Source organism: Myotis davidii, unplaced genomic scaffold (genome assembly GCF_000327345.1).
Source record: "Myotis davidii unplaced genomic scaffold, ASM32734v1 scaffold189, whole genome shotgun sequence".
Classification (NCBI taxonomy): domain Eukaryota; kingdom Metazoa; phylum Chordata; class Mammalia; order Chiroptera; family Vespertilionidae; genus Myotis; species Myotis davidii.
In genome coordinates, this window is record NW_006383017.1 from 2,149,397 (window position 1) to 2,168,274 (window position 18,878).

Consider the following 18,878-nt stretch of genomic DNA (forward strand, 5'->3'; position numbering starts at 1 on the left):
ACTTTATTTATTGTTGACACTATTACAGATGTCCCCCATCCTCAACCCTAGATAAGATGGTGTAAAGAGAAGGTAAAAGAAAACCTAGGAAGCTTAAAGTAGACATAAGGGAGCTCCACATCTGGAAACTAGATAGAAGATAAAGGAAAATGAAGGGTGGTAGAGAGGTTAGTGAGCCTAAAGTGTGCAAGGGGGAGTATTAATAAGAACATTCTAATAAAATGTTTATTTCTTATAATGGAAGAAAAGTTTAAAATATAAAACACTAGTTTCATGAGAAGTGTTTATGAAATATGTAAATCTTTATCTGGATTTATAGAGAAAATGAGGAAGCTGGTTTCTATTTAGTAATATCATAAACATCATAATCTCATATTATTGGAAGGAGACCACATAGGCTATTTAAATGAGATTTATAAGTGAATAAAAAATCTTCCAAATTAACTGCTTCCAATAATTTAGAGTTAAAATGGATACTTGTAATTTGTATAGTATAATGGAAACTGTTTCTAGAAGCTTTCTTTAATTTAAATTTTTTTATTTTAATTACAATTGACATACATTATTACATATATTAAACCCCAGTGATTAGACAGTACATAACTTACTAAGTAATCACCCTAATAAATCTGACACCATACATAGTTAAGAGACTATTATTGACTATATTCCTTATGCTGTACTTTACATCCCCATGACTATTCTGTAACAACCATTTTGTTCTTCTTATTCCCTTTACCTTTTCCATCCATCACTCTAACCCCCCTCCTAACTGGCAACCATCAAAATGTTCTCCGTATCCATGAGTCTATTTCTGTTCTGCTTGTTCAGTTTTTTTTACATTCAATTGTTAATATATATGTATATGTTGCCATTTTTTGTTCATATCGTCTATATTCATTCTTAAAGATGTTCCTTTAACATTTCATATAATATTGGTTTGCTGTTGATGAACTCCTTTGTTTTTTTTCTTGTCTGGGAAGCTCTTCATCTGTCCTTTGATTTAAATGATAGCTTTGCTGGGTAGACTAATCTTGGGTATAGGTCCTTGCTTTTCATCACTCTGAATATTTCTTGCCATTCCCTTCTGGCCTATAAAGTTTCTGTTAGAAATTATCTGATAGTCTTATGAGAGCTCCCTTATAGGAATCTAACTGCTTTTCTCTTGCTGCTTTTGAGATTCTCTCATTGTTATTAACTTTTGGGATTTTTTAAAAAATATATTTTATTGATTTTTTACAGAGAGGAAGGGAGAGGGATAGAGAGTCAGAAACTTTGATGAGAGAGAAACATTAATCAGCTGCCTCCTGCAGAGCCCCTATTGGGGATGTGCCCACAACCAAGGTACATGCCCTTGGCTGGAATTGAACCTGGGACCCTTCAGTCTGCAGGCCGACACTCTATCCACTGAGCCAAACCAGTTAGGTCAGGGGATTTTAATTATGATGTGTCCTGGTGTGGGACTCTTTGGGTTCCTCTTGTTTGGGCTCTCTGTGATTCCTGGACTTGTATGTCTGTTTTCTTCACCAAGTTATGGAAGTTTATGTCATTATTTTTTCAAATATGTTTTCAGTTTCTTACTCTCTCTATTCTCTGTCCAGTCTTCACCTCCATCTCATGACATGAATGTTGGTATGCTTGAAGTTGTCCTAGAGGCTTCTTATACTATCCTCATTTTTTAAAATTATTTTTTTTCTTTTTGCTGTTCTGATTAGGTATTTTAAGCTTCCTTATCTTATCAATCTCTGACTTGGTCCTCACTCCTGGTATTCAGTGGTATTCAACTATTGATTCCCTGTAATGTAGTCTTCATTTCAGTTAATATATTCTTCATTTCTGACTGGTTTCTTTTTTAAATTTTCTAGCTCTCCTTTTATGTTTCCTATCTTTTTGTTGAAGCTCTCACTAAATTCATTTACTCTTCCCCTAAGTTCATTGAGCATCCTTCTAACCCAGCGGTCTCAATCTGTGGGTCGCAACCCATTGGGGGTCAAACAACCCTTTCACAGGGGTCGCCTAAGACCATCGGAAAACACATATATAATTACATATTGTTTTTGTGATTAATCACTATGCTTTAATAATGTTCCATTTGTAACAATGAAAATACATCCTGCATATCAGATATTTACATTACGATTCATAACAGTAGCAAAATTACAGTTATAAAGTAGCAACGAAAATAATTTTATGGTGGGGTCACCACAACATGAGGAACTGTATTAAAGGGTTGCAGCATTAGGAAGGTTGAGAACCACTGTTCTAACCAGTGTTGTGAACTCTGCATCTACTAGATTACTTGTCTCCATCTTGTTTAGTTCTTTTTCTGGAGTTTTGTTCTGTTGTTTCATTTGGGACATGTTTTTTTTGTCTCCTCGATTTGGTAGCCTCTCTGTGTTTGTTTCTATGTATTAGGTAGAGCTGCTGTCTCCCAGGCTTGGTAATGGCTTAATGTAGAAAGTGTTCTGTGGCACAGCCTCCCCAATTATGCAAGTGGGCACTCAAGGTGTGTCCCCCGGTATGCACTTTGTACACCTTCCTCTTGTAGTTGAGACTTGATTGCTGTTGGCACATTAATGGGAGGGATTTACCCCAAGGCCAATCAGCTGCAAGGACTGCCTGCAACCACTGACCACCCACACCAATCTCCAACCACTGTGGAGGATCAGCTGTGCAGGGGCCCACCCCACAGAGCAGGACTTACTTCAGTGGAGCTCCAGTGCCAGCTGAGTCCACCCCTTGAGTGGTTGGGTGGTGGTGCTTCAACATGGTCTGAAGCTGTCCACCAGATATGCTGGCCCTGGGGCTTCTGGGTATGTGTAAGCCAAGATCAGCTGGTGCCTGTGGCCACTGAGCATGAGCTACAAAGTGATCTGCAGATGCCTACTACTTCTGCTGGGCTTGGGGGTACCCAGGCAAGGCCAAGTTGTGAACCAAGGATGGCTGTTGTTAGTGTTAAGCTCAGGGTGACTTACCAAGAGGTGTAGGGCATGCTGAGGCCAGTTGCCACTTGTTTGATATTTTTCAGGAAAATCTGAAGCATGATCCAAGACTGGCCATTCATATGGAAAAGCCACTGGAAACAGCTTGGGTGGGCCTGAAAGTTGGTGGGGCAGGGCCTCAGGGAATCACCAGGGCAGGACAAACAGTGTGAGTCAGGTTGATTGAGTCTCCGATATGGCATCCCCTTGATGGCTCTGTTGTGGAAGCGTTCAGAAAAGGAACAATGGCCTCTGCCACAGCAGTTCTGTCTGGGAGAAAGCTGTCCCTGCAGCTCTCCCCCTGATACAGGGAATCCCCGTATGTCTCTGGTGCTTTAGAACTGCTGCCCCAGCGCTGGAGCTCAGAGGGAGTGAGTCTGAGTAAGTCCATGCATGGGCCCTTTAAGAGGAACTTTCTGGGACCCCAGCAGCCCGCCACCTCCCTCAGCCTCAATCCCCATTGACTTTTATAGCCAGAAGCTATGGGGATTCTCTTTCTGGTACTGAAAGGCTGGGGGGGCCTGATGGGGGAATGGGACCCCTCACTCCTCAGGGGGGACCTTCACAGCTGAGATATCACTCCTGATTTTTATCCAATACAAGTGGGTGTTGGACCAGCCTGTTCCCATTATGCGTCTCTGGCCCTCCTACCAGTCTTGATGTGGCTTCTTCTTTAATTTCCTAGTTGTGGGATTTCCACACAGTCAGATTTCAGGTGTTTGTGAACTATTATTGTTCTGTAGTTTAGTTGTAGTTTTGATGTGGTTGTGGAAAGAGGCAAGTACCACCCTTACCTAATCGCCATCTTGACCAGAAGCCCCCTACAGGAGGAGTTCTTAAGCCAACTATGAAGGCACTCATAAGACTGAAATATTTTGAAGTAAACACTGGTAAAACAGTTAATTAAAAGTTCAGTATGCTTGTATTACTATGAAGAGCACTTTCACAAAGTTTTATCTATCTGGCAATGTTGAACTTAACATGAGCCTCTGCTCCCAGGAACTAGGCAAGGTCAAGAAATCCTTAGCATGTTGTGTTTGGAGAAACACCCCAAAACATAAGGACTACCTGCCCTTGGATACTAAGATAAGATCCGACCTCCATCCTTCTTCATTGACTCCCTTGTTACAGAAAAACACAACTTTTCTCCTTCCTGAGACATTCCTCATTAATGAACAGTTCTCTATTGCAAGAGCCTGAACACGATCATCTCCTTAATTGTTTGGTGGCAAGGAGTAAATGAGACCCTATCACACACACTTTGGGAGCTCATTTCCAGATGCATGTATGTGAAACATCAGGGAAATGAATTTCACAAAGGATGTTAACTGAATTGATGACACTAGTCCATAACTCCAGGAAAGGAATGCGTGTCTATGTAAAATCTCACTTTGCACGAAGATCAACGTTCAACTGAAGACTATTTCACATTTCTCACTGATCCCGAGGCAACTAGTACGCAAAGAAGCCTGACAACCCAACAGGAGATGTTCCAAACTTGGCATCACCCTCAGGCGGCACTGAGGCCTTTCAGGCCAGGTTTAACCAATTCCAGCAACTCGGGAAAAGAGGATAACCACAGTTTGCCGTGGGACACGGTCCTTATCATGCAATTGACTGCAGACCCACATGGGACTCAGGGACCACCCAGTTTCACATTTCAAATGCTTCCTGAATCTCAAATCCCAGGCACAATGCAGTGGGGTAATCCCAATTAATGTTTTGAGACATGTGGTTTTCCACAAGCTTGTTTTGCCTGGAATTAATTAAATATACCATGTTTTATTTCTGTACTTCTGAGAGACTTCTCATATATAAAAGCTCAAATCTGGAGAATACACAGGCTAACCACTTGTCCTTTTAGGTATTGCACTAGTAAATTCACACTGCAGCAGCAGTAGCCACACCTGATTTAAAATAAAATTTTTAAAAAAACTAATTTGTACTATTAATTAGCGACCTATTGCCTGAGCATGAATAGGCTTTACCTCAGAAAACCCTCTAAGGCAGTGGTTGTGGCCTCACCCCATAACAAAGAAACAGAATTTCCAAAGGATGAGGCCCAGAAATCAGGATTTTAAAAAGATTCCCAGGTGATTCTAATGTGCAGCCAAGGTTGAGAACCACTGCTCTACGGTTCCATTTGATAGGTACAAAAGGTGGGACTTGGAGAGACCTCATTGTGTGCCCAAGATAACACACTTGGTGGAGAGAAAGTGCTAACCAGTGAGTTTTAAGGAAAGACTCAACATGCAGCCTTGTTATAGTCAAAGAACATCAGAATCTGTATGTATGAAACCAGCAGAATGTGATCAAATAAAGGTATTTAAAGCAGCCAGTTTAATTGATTTAAAACATGACTAGTAATTAACACATCAATCTTCCAAATGCCAATGGGTAGCCAAATGCCAATGGGTAGCTCTAAAATGCCGGAGCTTGCTTGAAAAGTTTCTACTCTTAGGCTGATTAAAGATTCTCTCCAAAATCCCATGTACATTATTAATTGCTCAGCAGCCCCTGTCTTGGGAGAAGTGTAAATCTCCATCTGGCCCCTGGAGAGTCAGCACGTATTTTTAATTAAAATGTTCTTGAATAAAACGAACTGTTATTTTTATACAAGTTGCATTACTACTAGAACTAACTTCAAATAAGATAGAAGTTTGAAAGCTAAGGTACATTAAAGTATGCAAGTATCGGTGTTTAACATATTGAAAGATACATCTAAACTTCATATAAAGATATGACTCCAAATTATAAAACAGGGACAGTGAGTCATTTCTGTAGTTTTTATGAGGAGTTGCGACAACATCAAAGAATGTAAAGATGTGTCAAAAGTTGACAAGTTCATGGTACAATCTGAAGACTTCCTTTGGGAAAGGCTAAAATACAATGAAAAGATTTTGACACTGCTCTCTTATGATCCAAATTAGAGTAACAGTTGTGTGCATAATGATGCAATTATATGCTGTCATGAACAGTTTAATTATTAGATGCCTGAACAGATTTCTTTTTCAATGAAGAGCCCTTTAGAACTTCTACATCTGAATACCTCCGACTTGACCTTGCCATTCTTTCACTGTATTCTATTTCCTATGGACACGGAGGAGTGGTCTTTCCTTTAAAATATTTCTATTAAAATTCTTTCATTTTACTTTAAAGGCTAAGTACCATTTCCTCAGCATCCACCCCGAGAAGGAACGGAACTCATTCATTCACACTTGTCATTGCTTGAATGCTTCCTATGGTACCAGGCTGGGGTGTAAGACAGATACATGCAAGAGGACCCAGGGTCTTACTGACCAACAGGGGATTGTAAGCAAACAGGGAACTGTAAAGCAGAGAGGCAACTTTGGGTCGTGTCTGTGAACTCAGGTAACACAATCAACTGTTTTCAATCCTAGATGTGACTTTAGGAAAATTACTTAATTACCTCCAGTGCCACCCCAAACTTCTTCATCTGGAAAATGCGGGCAGTGAAAATCCTTACCTTAAGGAACTGCTGTGGGGACTCGTGAGGTGGCGATACACAGCTTTTATTTTATTGTTTTTTTACTTTTTAAATATTTCTTTATTGATTTCGGAAAGGATGGGAGAGAGAGAGAGAGAGAGAGAGAGAGAGAGAGAGAGAGAGAGAATATCATCGACTGGCTGCCTCTTGCACACCCCGCAATGGGAATCAAGCCTGCAACCTGGGCATGTGCCCTGACCGGGAATCAAACCATGACCTCCTGGTTCATAGGTCGATGCTCAACCACTGAGCCCTGCCAGCCGGGCGGATACACAGCTGTTAACCTAGTGTCTGGCACGTGGTGCCTACTCTCCATGAATATCAGCTGTCATAAAGATGATAATCATATTATTACTACTGTGAGCATTATACCAAGTGCTGCAATGAGCTATGTAAAGGATGCTAATGAGAGCACCAAGGGAGAACAATAAATCTTCCTGGAGTAGCTCAGTCTGGACAGGCGGGGGTGCATGGGAGAGAATGCTGAGTAACGGGGCTTCTGTATCTATGAGAAAGACAATAACCTGATGTTGTTCTCTCAGGAAAAGGTGGCATGTTCCTGTAACTGACTATTTAATATAAAGGGAGGAGAGCGCAGCTACTGTTCAAATGGACCCCTCGCCACGCTGCTGATTATCATCATCATCACCCATAAACCCATTCGCTGCGACACGTCTTGGCATACGAATGCTCATTTGTTACAGTTATCCCCTCAGTTTGACATGGAGAGAATGCAACCATAAAGCGACTTCTATTACCTGGGGAAGCGCCTCCAAATAATTAACATTCTGAAGCGCTCACACTCCTCATGCTAAAGCTGATCAGACCCTCACGGCGGCACATTCTGTTCAAGAAGCAGCGTGTTTGCTGTTCTTCCAGCACAGGTCCTCAAGCTCGCAACTCCACTGCACCGAAAGGCATTACTTTTTAACCCAATTTCATTTTAAAGTCCCAAATCTGTCTTCCAAGAAGGGCCACCATTTCCTCCACAGGTCCAGAGCCCTGTCTGGGTGCTCCCCCCTGTGCTAAGATTGCTACAAACATGATCACATTCCCCAAAGTCTTTCCAGGGAGACGCTACTACTGCTCAGAGCTTTAAAGATAAGGAAACTGAGACAGACACAGAAACGTTAACACACTCACCCAAGTGTCCTTAGTTGAAACATATTAGAACTGAGACTTATGTCAATGTTGAACTTGATGTCCTTAGCCACTGTGTTACAGCATATGTACCTTGAGAATATATTCTGTTTGCTTTCTTTTCTTCTATTTTTTTAAATACTCATGTTTAAAATACAAATTAAGGTAGGGTGGGTATGAGGTGAGGTAAGGTGACATGAAGGGTGGGGGAAGAAAAAGGAAAGCTAATTATTCAGCTACTGCAGTTGGATATTCAAATAGAATATAGGTATGAGCCCAATTAGGTTGGGTTTTCATGAAGATCCTACAGACTCTTTTAACCAGATTGAACTCAATTTTGAGTCAGGTTTTAGACAACAGGGCCACTCATTTCCTTTTAGACTTTGAGGTCTTGTTTTTCCCCCAGAAATCTTCTCAAGGTCATTTACAAGGTGACTGGCCAGCCTTCCTTATGAAACAGGATGAAAGCAACTTATCTACATCAAGTCTCTAGAACCAGTCAACCAAAGCAATTACAGAAGAACACAGGGTTGTTGTAAAGACTGATAGGAGATAATGTTTTGTTTAGCACAATGCCAGGCACACTGTGGGCACTTAATGTCTATTTGCTCCATTACTACTAGTAGTTGTTTATAGGTATTAGCATGATCCTTAAAGAGTCACTCAACTGGTATGAGAGACTGGATGCCCTTCTCTCAAGATTACGCAACCTAAAGAGAGAAATTACTAAAACACATGAGCAGCTTCTGCAAACGAGGAGCCCTGCAAATGGCAGCCTGCTTGACTTGTGCTGACAACACGTGTTCAACTGGAGAAATATTATTTTAACAGAAGTTAGTCACTAGGGAGGAATGGGCCAGGGTTAGGCTGGCATCAGAGAAAATAAAATTCATAAAGAGAAAAAATAAAAATCATTTTGTTAAAAAATTTCAAACCCATTATTAGACAAACTTGCTCACCAAATGCAGCTTCAATGAAATGCCATTGACAATTAGGTAAACTGAATGCAACAGTGGTTGGACTCGGGTAATGAACTGATGAATTTAAGTAGTCAATTAATCCAAAAGATGTCCAATCCATGTGCTCAAAGACACTGCCAGTGAGCCAGACTAGCAGAAAGAGCTGGCATATGAAGGGCCACCAGACTCAATGAATTCACACTGGGTCACATACCCCTGGATAATGCTGGCTCACAACTGGATTTGTACAACACAAAATTCACAGGGTTGTATTTAAATATTTATAAGTAGTTAGAAATATTTAAGAAGTGTGTCATTTTTCCTTACTGTGCAGCTCAGGGAAATCAGAAAGGTTGTACAACATTGGATACGTCCGATGAGGGAACCCCAAAGTCTTCTCTGAAGTGACAGAGCATTTCACACCCTCCCTGTCACACTCACCCCTGCTCACTTCCCAGGACCAGAAAGTGTGACTGCCCTTCTGTGCTGACTTTAGACACAACTGTCAATTCTGCAAAGTCACACTTCGGGGAACTCTGTGTCCCTTCTTATAGACAATGCGAACTGTGGAGCTAAGACCAGATCAAGGAGGCCCTAGCTATTTGCTGGCAGATTAGAGCCCCCACCCCACCCCGCCTTTTGCCATCAGAACTGAAGACTGAGAGGTTGTGTCTGTTGACATCCTACCCATAGTCATCAGTGACAGTTTACATTTTCATTATTCGTAAAAAATACAGCCAGAGGATCTCATGGATCAGGAGACCTGAAGTCTCCCCTATACATTTCCAGTAAAGGTGCCAAGCAGGTTCATGCATAGCTGCTTTTGAAACACACTCTGACTGCCACCTCCAGTGCCAATACCCATGCAGGAAGTCAGCGCTCCCATCAGGGCCTTCCTGGTCTTGACAACATCCGATTACACTCCTCATGGGTTTGGAACTAGGCTGCATTTATTATACTTTAATCTTGGGTGGAAAGAAAAATATTTGTGATAATGTGTTTATGAGTCATACCCAAATGTAGCTTCATCAAAATCACTTGGGTTTTTAATATTAAAAGAAATTTTATAAACCACTTCCCAAGCTAATGAGTAAGTATCTCTTGGGAATTGGTCCAAAGACTGTAATTTCTCAAAGCTCCCAGGTGATTCTAATGACCAATTCAAGGAAGCACTGACATATGTCACAACGCAAAGTCACCAGGGAATAAATAAAACAATACTCAACTTAAAGGAGCAGGTTGTGAAAGTCAGGCTGCCTGGGATTAAAATTTCATTCAACAGCTAGTAGGGTAGATAAATTACTGAATCTCTCTGACTCTTAATTTTCTTCACTTTTAAAATGGGTTAATAACACCCACCACAGATACATGGAGGTAGGGAGCTCAGCATGGGCCAGAACCACAGAAGCTACTCAAAAGTAAGTGATTATTATTTTTTAACCAGATTCCAGAAAACAAAGCTCATTGTATACTCGTTAACATATTTTCCACAAAACAGAGTAGTCTTTTTCCTCTCATTCAATTCTTTACACTTAATACCCTGTGGATTAGGCTGCACATAGTGAAGACAGAATTTAAAATGTCATTACTTAATTATTTACTTTATTCTAAGACATCATCATTTAGGAGTAGCTTTTCTGTAATGAAAGAAAGAAAACACCTATGTGATGATTGTAAACTGTATCCTAATTTCAGAAGGTTCAATTGCAGGTGGGAGAACAGAAGGCTATATGGAACCCAGGAAAATCAGTATTAAAAAGGCTACATGTGCCAACCACACGAGTCATCCTCCTGATCACAATCAGCAGAACAAGAATCCTACAAAATATTCCACAGTCAAACAGTTTGGGCAACGCTGCTACCATAGCCCTATATCCCACACCACTCCTTTTGTAAGTTCACAATATATATTCGCACATTAAACAATCTAAAGGTTGAAAAGTCTTTCAATAGATATACCAGTTGAACTTGCCTTCAACTTTTCTACTTATCCTTTGGGCAAGGAACCTATTCAGGACATATTTTGAGAAACATTAAAATAAGGCTAAGTTTCTTGGCTATAGCAACTATGGAAATATTTGTCCAAATATACAAAGCAAGGTCTATGGGGAAAAGAGATTCATGTCTTTAGCCACAAGGATCATAGCTTCCTTCCAAAGGAAATAAGACATTTTTTGCTGATGTTCTTTGGATTTTTAAAAAGAACAGTGAGAAAACAACAATGAGAGCCATGACTTTTTTGAGAGACTTTATACGTTGAGGACATCATTGAACATTTATAATGCATGATAATTTGACAAATATACTATTTTTTGCAGGTTTTAAATATCCCAATAAACCTACCTTGGTAAAATAAATGCGTTCAATAAACATTGACTACAGACAGCTTTAATTTTGCATGTGGCCAGGAGGACCCATTTCTCCCCAAACATGTATCATCCCATATGCCCTGTGATTTACAATCCCCAAAGCATTAAAGTTTAAATTGTGAATCTACTCTGTTGAATTCATTGGGATTCTGATCCTGTAGTAACTCTCGCATAGATGCAGAATAGGAAAAAAGTCTCCACAGTTTAAAGCCAGATGGCCTATGTCAGCTCAATATTTTTTCTTCCCTCGTTCATGAGAAAATTCATGTTTGAAGTAGTGAATTAACTTAAGTAGATGTGAATTTAAGGGATCCTTAGTCATCAATCCCAAACTTAGCACTTATTTAAAGAAAATATATGTTTTAATTTAGTTTAAAAATTACAGAAAAGAATATATATAACAACTCTATCAAAGAAAATTTTCTTAAGAAAATTCCCTCAATGTTAAGAAAACAACAAAATAAAACAACTCTTCCCCACTTCATTGTACAACCAAGCAATAAATTTTCCTTTACACTGAAAAGAGATTTTTATTTGAACTTTTCTGGAAGCATCAAAATAAAGGTCTGGTTATTTTATCAAACTGTTCAATATGTTATTCAATAGTGAGTCTTGATAATAATCCTTTTGATTGAAATAAAAAAAAATCCAGTTCTACTATTTCTAATCTTAGACTGGTAGAAAGTTTCTCCCCAAGACCTGAACTATATTATTCAATATTCTAGACAAATCTCCCTCTTCGGGCCTCTGTCCTACAGATGCAAATATATAAAAATATACACAGAAAGATGCCTCAGCGGTCTCTCAGACATTACCATATGACTCCTTCTGCTAAATGAAATAAAGCCACTAATAAAATGGATTATAAATTTGTTCTCGTCATATAGTTAATACCTACTTTATTTTTAAAAATATGTTTATATTTATTTCAGAGAGGAAGTGAGAGGAAGAGAGAGATAGGAACATCAAGGATGAGAGAGAATCATTGATTGGCTGCCTCCTGCATGCCCCCTGCTGGGGATGGAGCCTGCAATCCCAGAATGTGCCTTTGACCTGAATCGAAACTGGGACCCTTCAGTCCACAGGCCAATGCTCTCCGCTGAGCCAAACCAAGTAGGGCAACCTCCTTTCTTTGAGAGGAAAGGCAGACAGGCTGCCATGGTGTGACCTTCTCTCCAGCACCGTGAGGACTGCTCGGCTACCCCTGACATGACCACTCGCATCAATCCCCATTGGAGGTGAAAAGGTTGGAGACTTTCCTTCTGCCAGTAACCTCCATGTTTGCTGATTCCGCTTTCAAAGTTAATTTTAGAAAACAGGCCATCGTTATTTAGGGCAAATGTCTACAGGGACAGTCAGAGGCAGGCTAAGAATGAGAGGCCCCAAACAAGCCCTCACTGACTAGAACACCTCAAGTTTGAACCTATTTAATAAACTGCATTTCCACGTAAGATTGTAAGTGATAAGAAAGGGATGTGCCACTTAAAAAAAAAATCTGAAAGCCACTAGTTCAGTGAAAGGAAGACGAAACTCACCCTGCATCCGGGTCAGGATCCTGGGTAGGACGTTCCATTTGCTGAGGCAGTTCTTGTACTGACGTCCCTGACTGCCTGTAGGAACCCACCGGGTCTGTGCCAAGGGCACACTTTAAATCCACAGCTGACTCAGTACTGACTCCAAAAGAGGTGGAAGCACTTCACAGTTTGCCTAACACAGTGCCAGCCTATAGTACAAACACACAGAATGGGGGCCTCCCAGGGGCAGGACATGGTGCCTGGAGCAGGGGGACATGGCTGAACTACGGTCACAGTCAGGAGTCAACGACTCCCTGTCTGCCCTGAGTTCATAGTCAATGGAAGGATGGTCATTAGTCAAACACTGAAAAGGGCGCACACCGGACCCTTTCTAGGCATCAGGCATCAGTCTAACATCAAGTACACCCAGAAGAACAAGGAACAGAGAGGAGCACAGAAAAGGCCTTGGGAGGAGACAGTGCTGCTAAGAGACCAAGTTTGGTTTCAGGCGCAGCTGCATGGCTTGAGTCTCCCGTCTCCCAACGATCACATTCTATCTCTTCTCTCAAACACCAGCACCAAACAAATGCAAAATGCAGCTGAAACGAGTCCTCCAAGGAGAGGCACATGATGCAGGAAGGTTACTGTCTCTCGGGGACTTGACCTAAGTAGGGAGAACACCACTGAGGAAATGACGGTTCAGCTAAGAGATGAGGGAACTGTAATTAAAAAAAAAAAAAAAAAAAAAAAAAAAAATGTTGTGACTAAGATTCTGACAGATGTGAATAACAGGAAAAAGAACTCTGTGGCAATCCAGAAGGAAAAAAAAGAGACGGAATAGATATAAACAGTTGATTACTTTAACTGAATTTCATAAAAAAAAAAAAAAAAAAAAAAAAACAAGGAGGAAAGAGCATGGGGGCTAAGGTAAAAGCACCACCAAAGAACCATGGGGGGAAAGGGCGTGGTGAGCCCAGAGGGCTGGAGTGAGCCTTCAGGACAGAGAGCAGGGGAGGGTGGGAGCAAGGGGGCCAGTGCATGGAAGGGGACAGCAGGCACATGGGAGCCAGGCTGGGTAGGGCCAGAGGCCCCTATAAGACTAATGGGAAGTCACTGCAGAAGTCCCTTGGCCAAACATGTGTTTTCAAAAGACCTCCCCAGCTGCATTTATACATAAACAATGAGAATCTTCTCACTACCTCCGGAGAGACCTCCCACAGACTGACCAATGAGGACCGTGCTCTGGACCATTCACAGGTTCCCACGCGCCTGCCCCGGACAGACCAGCTGTGGCTGAGCCTCACTGCAGCCCCGCTGATCCAGGTAACTCCCCCCAGGCTTCCCCTGCGAGACAGCACGCGAGCGCCTTAGACTTGCAGGTGGGATAACTGTGAATAGAAAAGTTTAAGACGATGCTACTCTTCAAAATCGTTTCTTCATTTGTAGGTGGTAGGAGACAGATATATCCCATGGTTGAATACCATGGGACATTTCTTCACACTTAAAAGTATTTAGGTGTTAATTCTTGCAGATGCTGAGGAGAAAAAAAAAAACACCTGTTTTTCCTATCTTTTGGGAATTAGGATTGATTTTTAGAAATTCACAAATTGAAGGAAAACGATTGTTTTATTTATTTCCCTGAAACAAAAATAATCTTTCTTCTTTCAGTTTATAAGATCTAATCACATTTATAAACATTTCATCACATAGAACCAATCACTGAACCCTAACCAAGGGCATAGCTCTGTGGGACTCAGTCTTTTGATCAGAACTACTGGCCCTGGAACTATAATTCCTTTTAATACTAATGAGATTAAACACACTTTACTCTGGCTCTGGCCCTGTGGCTCAGTGGGTTGGAGCATCATCCCATGTACCGAAAGGTGATGGGTTCAGTTCCTGGTCAGGGCACCTACTCAGCGTGGGAGGCAGCTGATTGATATTTTTCTCTCTTTCACTACCAAAAAACACACACAAAAAACAAACCCGCAATAAAATAAAATACACTTTACTCTGCCCTCCCTCTCTCACTTTGAAGCAAGAAAGGAAACCTTTACTAAATCATAATTTGTTAGGGGAGAAATCACAAAATCCTGAATTCTAATAATCACAATCTTGCAAAGTCCTCACAGCACGTCCGAAGAGATGCCATGGACATGGACATAGCCTTTATCAAAAGAACGTGGGTGCTCTCTGATTCTCTGGCTTCGGGCATTTTCTTATCCGCTCTGGGCTGCAGTGTCCCAGCACATAAACTGAGAAGGTGATATCTCCCTGAGGAGGTAATGGGATTTAACACTTAGCACAGGGCTTGGCACAGTAGAGGGTGTTGGGAGCAGTTTTTATTATTCCACAAGTCAGTGTGATTTTGCCCAAGAAAACTTTGGGTTGGACCCGTGGCCCTCCCAGCAAGGCTGTTGTAAAGAGGGATTTCGGAAGCTTCCTCTGAGTGAACCATCACTTGCCCTTTACCTGCAGCGTTTACCAGTCACCACACCATCTTAACTTCCCTTCAAGTCCTTTGAAAGCCTTCAAGTAAACAGAAGTAAAACAATCTCCTTCATAAGCAACACCATGCAGAACTGAGCCCACGAAATGACCTAGTCTCCTGATCAAAAAGGCAGGCCCGGTAACAGAAATAGATCTTTCTAGGCTCCCTGCATTCTCAACATGAGTAAAAAGCCCCAGGCTAAGCCGTGCCATTGAATCTGTCACTGCTGAATTAGAAGATGATCAGAGGCATATTCCAAATAAAGGGGTTAATTTAGTATTAATCGTGTTTTCACTGACTTATTAAAGCTAATTTTATACCAGAATGGTATCATAAGACTTCATCTTTTAAATAATTCATTTTTGTAGGCCCACTTATTTCTTCAGACTAAATTCCCACTCTTCTTATTCTGCAAAGTTTTGTACAATGTTCTCTTTTCAAAGCAGTCTAGTCTTTGCTGCCTTTCAACTCCTCTTTCTTTGTTTTCTCATAAAGAATAAAAAAAATATTCGCAATCCTTCAGGAACTTCTGACAGGATAGGAAAATGCCTTCGGTGTCCAAAAGCCCCGATTCCCTAGACAGCCAGGCAAGCGAAGTTTGGGGGAAATTTAAATAACAGTAATTACCATATCTCAAATTGCATGAAAAATAAATGCCTCAAATACCATTATTCGTTTAAATTTTCTGACAACCTGGCATTTATCTCCTTTGGTGTTATATTATAGAAATGTCTCTTATTATATTCATTTTACAGAGACTGAGCACTTTTAATACTAATGAGATGCATGTCCCAGAGTTGATCCTCTTCTTAAAAAAAGTTTGAAAAATAAAGTTATTATGTTGATTACAAACCAAAGTGTGTTACAGTAAATGATGCAAAAGGAATTTGACAAGTAGGCATACGGCCTTCTCTGCTCCCGAGGTGCTGGTCGGAAGATGTGCAGCAACGCTGAAAAATTCATCCCCACTCAGAAAGCCAGCTTCTTCGATTAAATTCAATTCAAATCAAGCAGTAATTAAAGCACTTAATCTGTATGAGCACTGTTCAAGATTAACTAAAGGGCTGAGAGGAGCTGGAGGTGAGGAGATCAATTAGGAACCTATTAAAATGTTCCGAGAGAGAGAGAGAGAGAGAGAGAGATGAACTTGGGATACATAAGTGGAAATTGCAAGAGGATCTCAAGAGACAATATGGGAGAGCGGAGAAGAATATTTCAAGGCTTAAAAAATGTGACAGTGGAAAAGCCATTATCCTGCAGAACAAATGGAAAGGTGGTGGTTTTGTGGGAGACAATGTTCTTTTGGAAACTCTGAGTTTGAGACACTTGCACACAGAAACCTCACCCTACAGAGCATGGTAGATAACAATGCTGGGAGGTAGAGGCGTTACCTGGGAGTCGCTTACAGAACTGGAAAAGGACATCTCCATAAAGTCCAAGGCATGTTTCTCCCCAACACCCGCAGTGACACGATCAGGACAGGACCACGCCTGCTCACCCAGCAACCACAGGAGGAAACGTAGAGGAGGCCCACAGAGGGCAGGGGGTCAGTCCTGCCCACACCAGCACAGGCGCCGTTCTCTTCTGGATGGGAAGCCTAAATACTTTTCACCGTTAAGCTTTTTCATCATCAAGCTTTTCTATCCAGGGAAAAATAAACATGTGTTCACATTACAATAATTAGAAAAATTCAGAATTAATGAAAAAATAAGCTTCCGAATCCTGAATCAACTGAGTAATCAGCAGTGGGGAATAGATGGAGCCCCCAAAGGGCTCCTGTCACACTCATATATAATAAAGAACCAGTCAGGTTGATAAGTCAATTTTAGAGGAAAAATTAATGAGTAGCTTTGGAGTGTTGTAGAAATTCCACAGTATTCATTTTTATATTACAGTTGGCGCGCCTATTAATGACGAGATAAGACAATCATTACCTGCATCTTCACAACAATGGAAATAAGGTGCAGGAGGCTCCGTTTCACACGCGCATTGCTCTCAAGAAAGTGGTTCTAACTGTAAACAGATTATTTAACTAGAAACACAACCAACTGTTAGAAAGAGCCGCGTTGAATTATCTGCCATTTTCTACCTCTAGAAACCGGCTCATGTCAGAAAAGGCACTATTTATATTTATTTAATATAAACCAAGCATGTGGGGAAAATTAGTAATAATGACAATAGCAGCAACTGAGCAAGTATTACTATCTACATGGCACTAGGTAGGGACTCTGTGTTCATTATCTCTTTAAACTTCTCAATGTTTCAATCAATGAGGTACCTCCTGGTATCCACTGCCCAGATGACGAAACTAAAGGTCTGGAAGTTAAGTAACTAAGTTACTGAAATATCCTTCTCTTTGGCTAAAATAGCACCTGCCGCAGGATCTGAAACGCATTATGCTCCCAGTCAATCCTTTATTCACGCAAGAAACAACAAATCCACATTAGCTGCAGTGTCAGAAGAAGACACGTCACACTGTGGCCCGCTCACCGGAAGCCCACAGTATCCATCAGCACACCCAGTGCGGTGGGACCTGGAAAGGAACCCAAGAAGTTTCTAGAAAATCACAAGGTGATGGTACCACACTGAGACCTTGGCAACTTCTGGGCTTGGCCCAGTCGCTAACCTGCCCAAACCTCCTGTTCTTCTAGTGTAAACCAGTGGGGATGCCAAGGCCCCGACCTCCCCGCTTGGTTGTCAGTTTACAATATCATGTGGGGAAAGCACAAAGCACCCAGCAAGAGAGAGGGCCCTGGTCTCCATAGTAACCATGACCTCCAGGAGTCAGGGAGGCAGGAGTCCCGGGAAGATGGAGAACTGTGGAGGCAGGCGCTGTGCTCTTCAAACCCCACGGCTCTCACTGAGGGCAGGCGCACCATGGGCAAAGCTAATTCACATACCTGACCCTCACTGCTCCCAGGATTAAAATATACATAAAAGTATTTCCCTGGAGGAGGCAGAAAAGTAGAGCTAATGTGTCAAAACATACCATACAGAGATCCTGGGGCGCAGACAGTTCCTATTCCTGTTAGCTTGCAGGTGCTTTGGACACTAACCACAAGTACAGGCCAGAGAGGGAATAAATGCAAATGTCAAATAAAAACAAATTCAGACTTAGGTGAAGAGAGACAACATTTGAAAATGTGATTGAATAAGGGGAGGAGGGCTATTATGGAGGAAGAGGGAGGCTCTCGCCACAGGGAGAGAGCTTTGACTCTGAGACCTGTGAGGCCAGGCAAATAGGAATTGTCTTTACTTACTGTAAACAGAGCTGGGAGAGCCCGGTGCAGGGGAGTGGGATGAGCAATGGGTGTGATTGGCTAACTGATCGGGAAAGTGTTTCCCTGAGGCCTGTTCAGTCTCCGGAGGGGCTGTTCTGAATTCCAAAGGTTCAAGGCCAGGCCAAAGTTCATGGGCCTGAGAGGAGAGAAGCCGGAGTCGCATTTGGTCAATTTAAATTAGCAATTATTTGGTCAGAGGGTCCAGGCAAAAGCTAAGGAGCTTGTGGAGGGTCTGTGCCTGGCCCTGCCATCGATGCACTAGAGCGGCCTCCTCAGTCTTATCTAAGCCACATGAGCAAGAGTGGTTCTTTGTGAGCCTTTTCCCTGAACACAAAGCCCATTTCCTTCTTCACCTGTTGCTATTTTCCAGGGACATGGAGGCTCAGGTAAACATTAGCATCACCACAAACAGAGCTATACATAGATAGCTCAGTATTTTTAAGGAAGGAATTTACTGTGATATCATATTCAATCATTCTGGTTCTTTCCCCCTATAAAATTAAGCAATATGTAAATGTTAAAAGAAAGTCCTTCTCTAACACATAGAGCGGGGAGAAACAATTTTAACTGCTTGAGGATTTTAGAACATGTTGCATGTATTTTTCAGTTCTTCTCTGAATGCATTTTAATTGGTT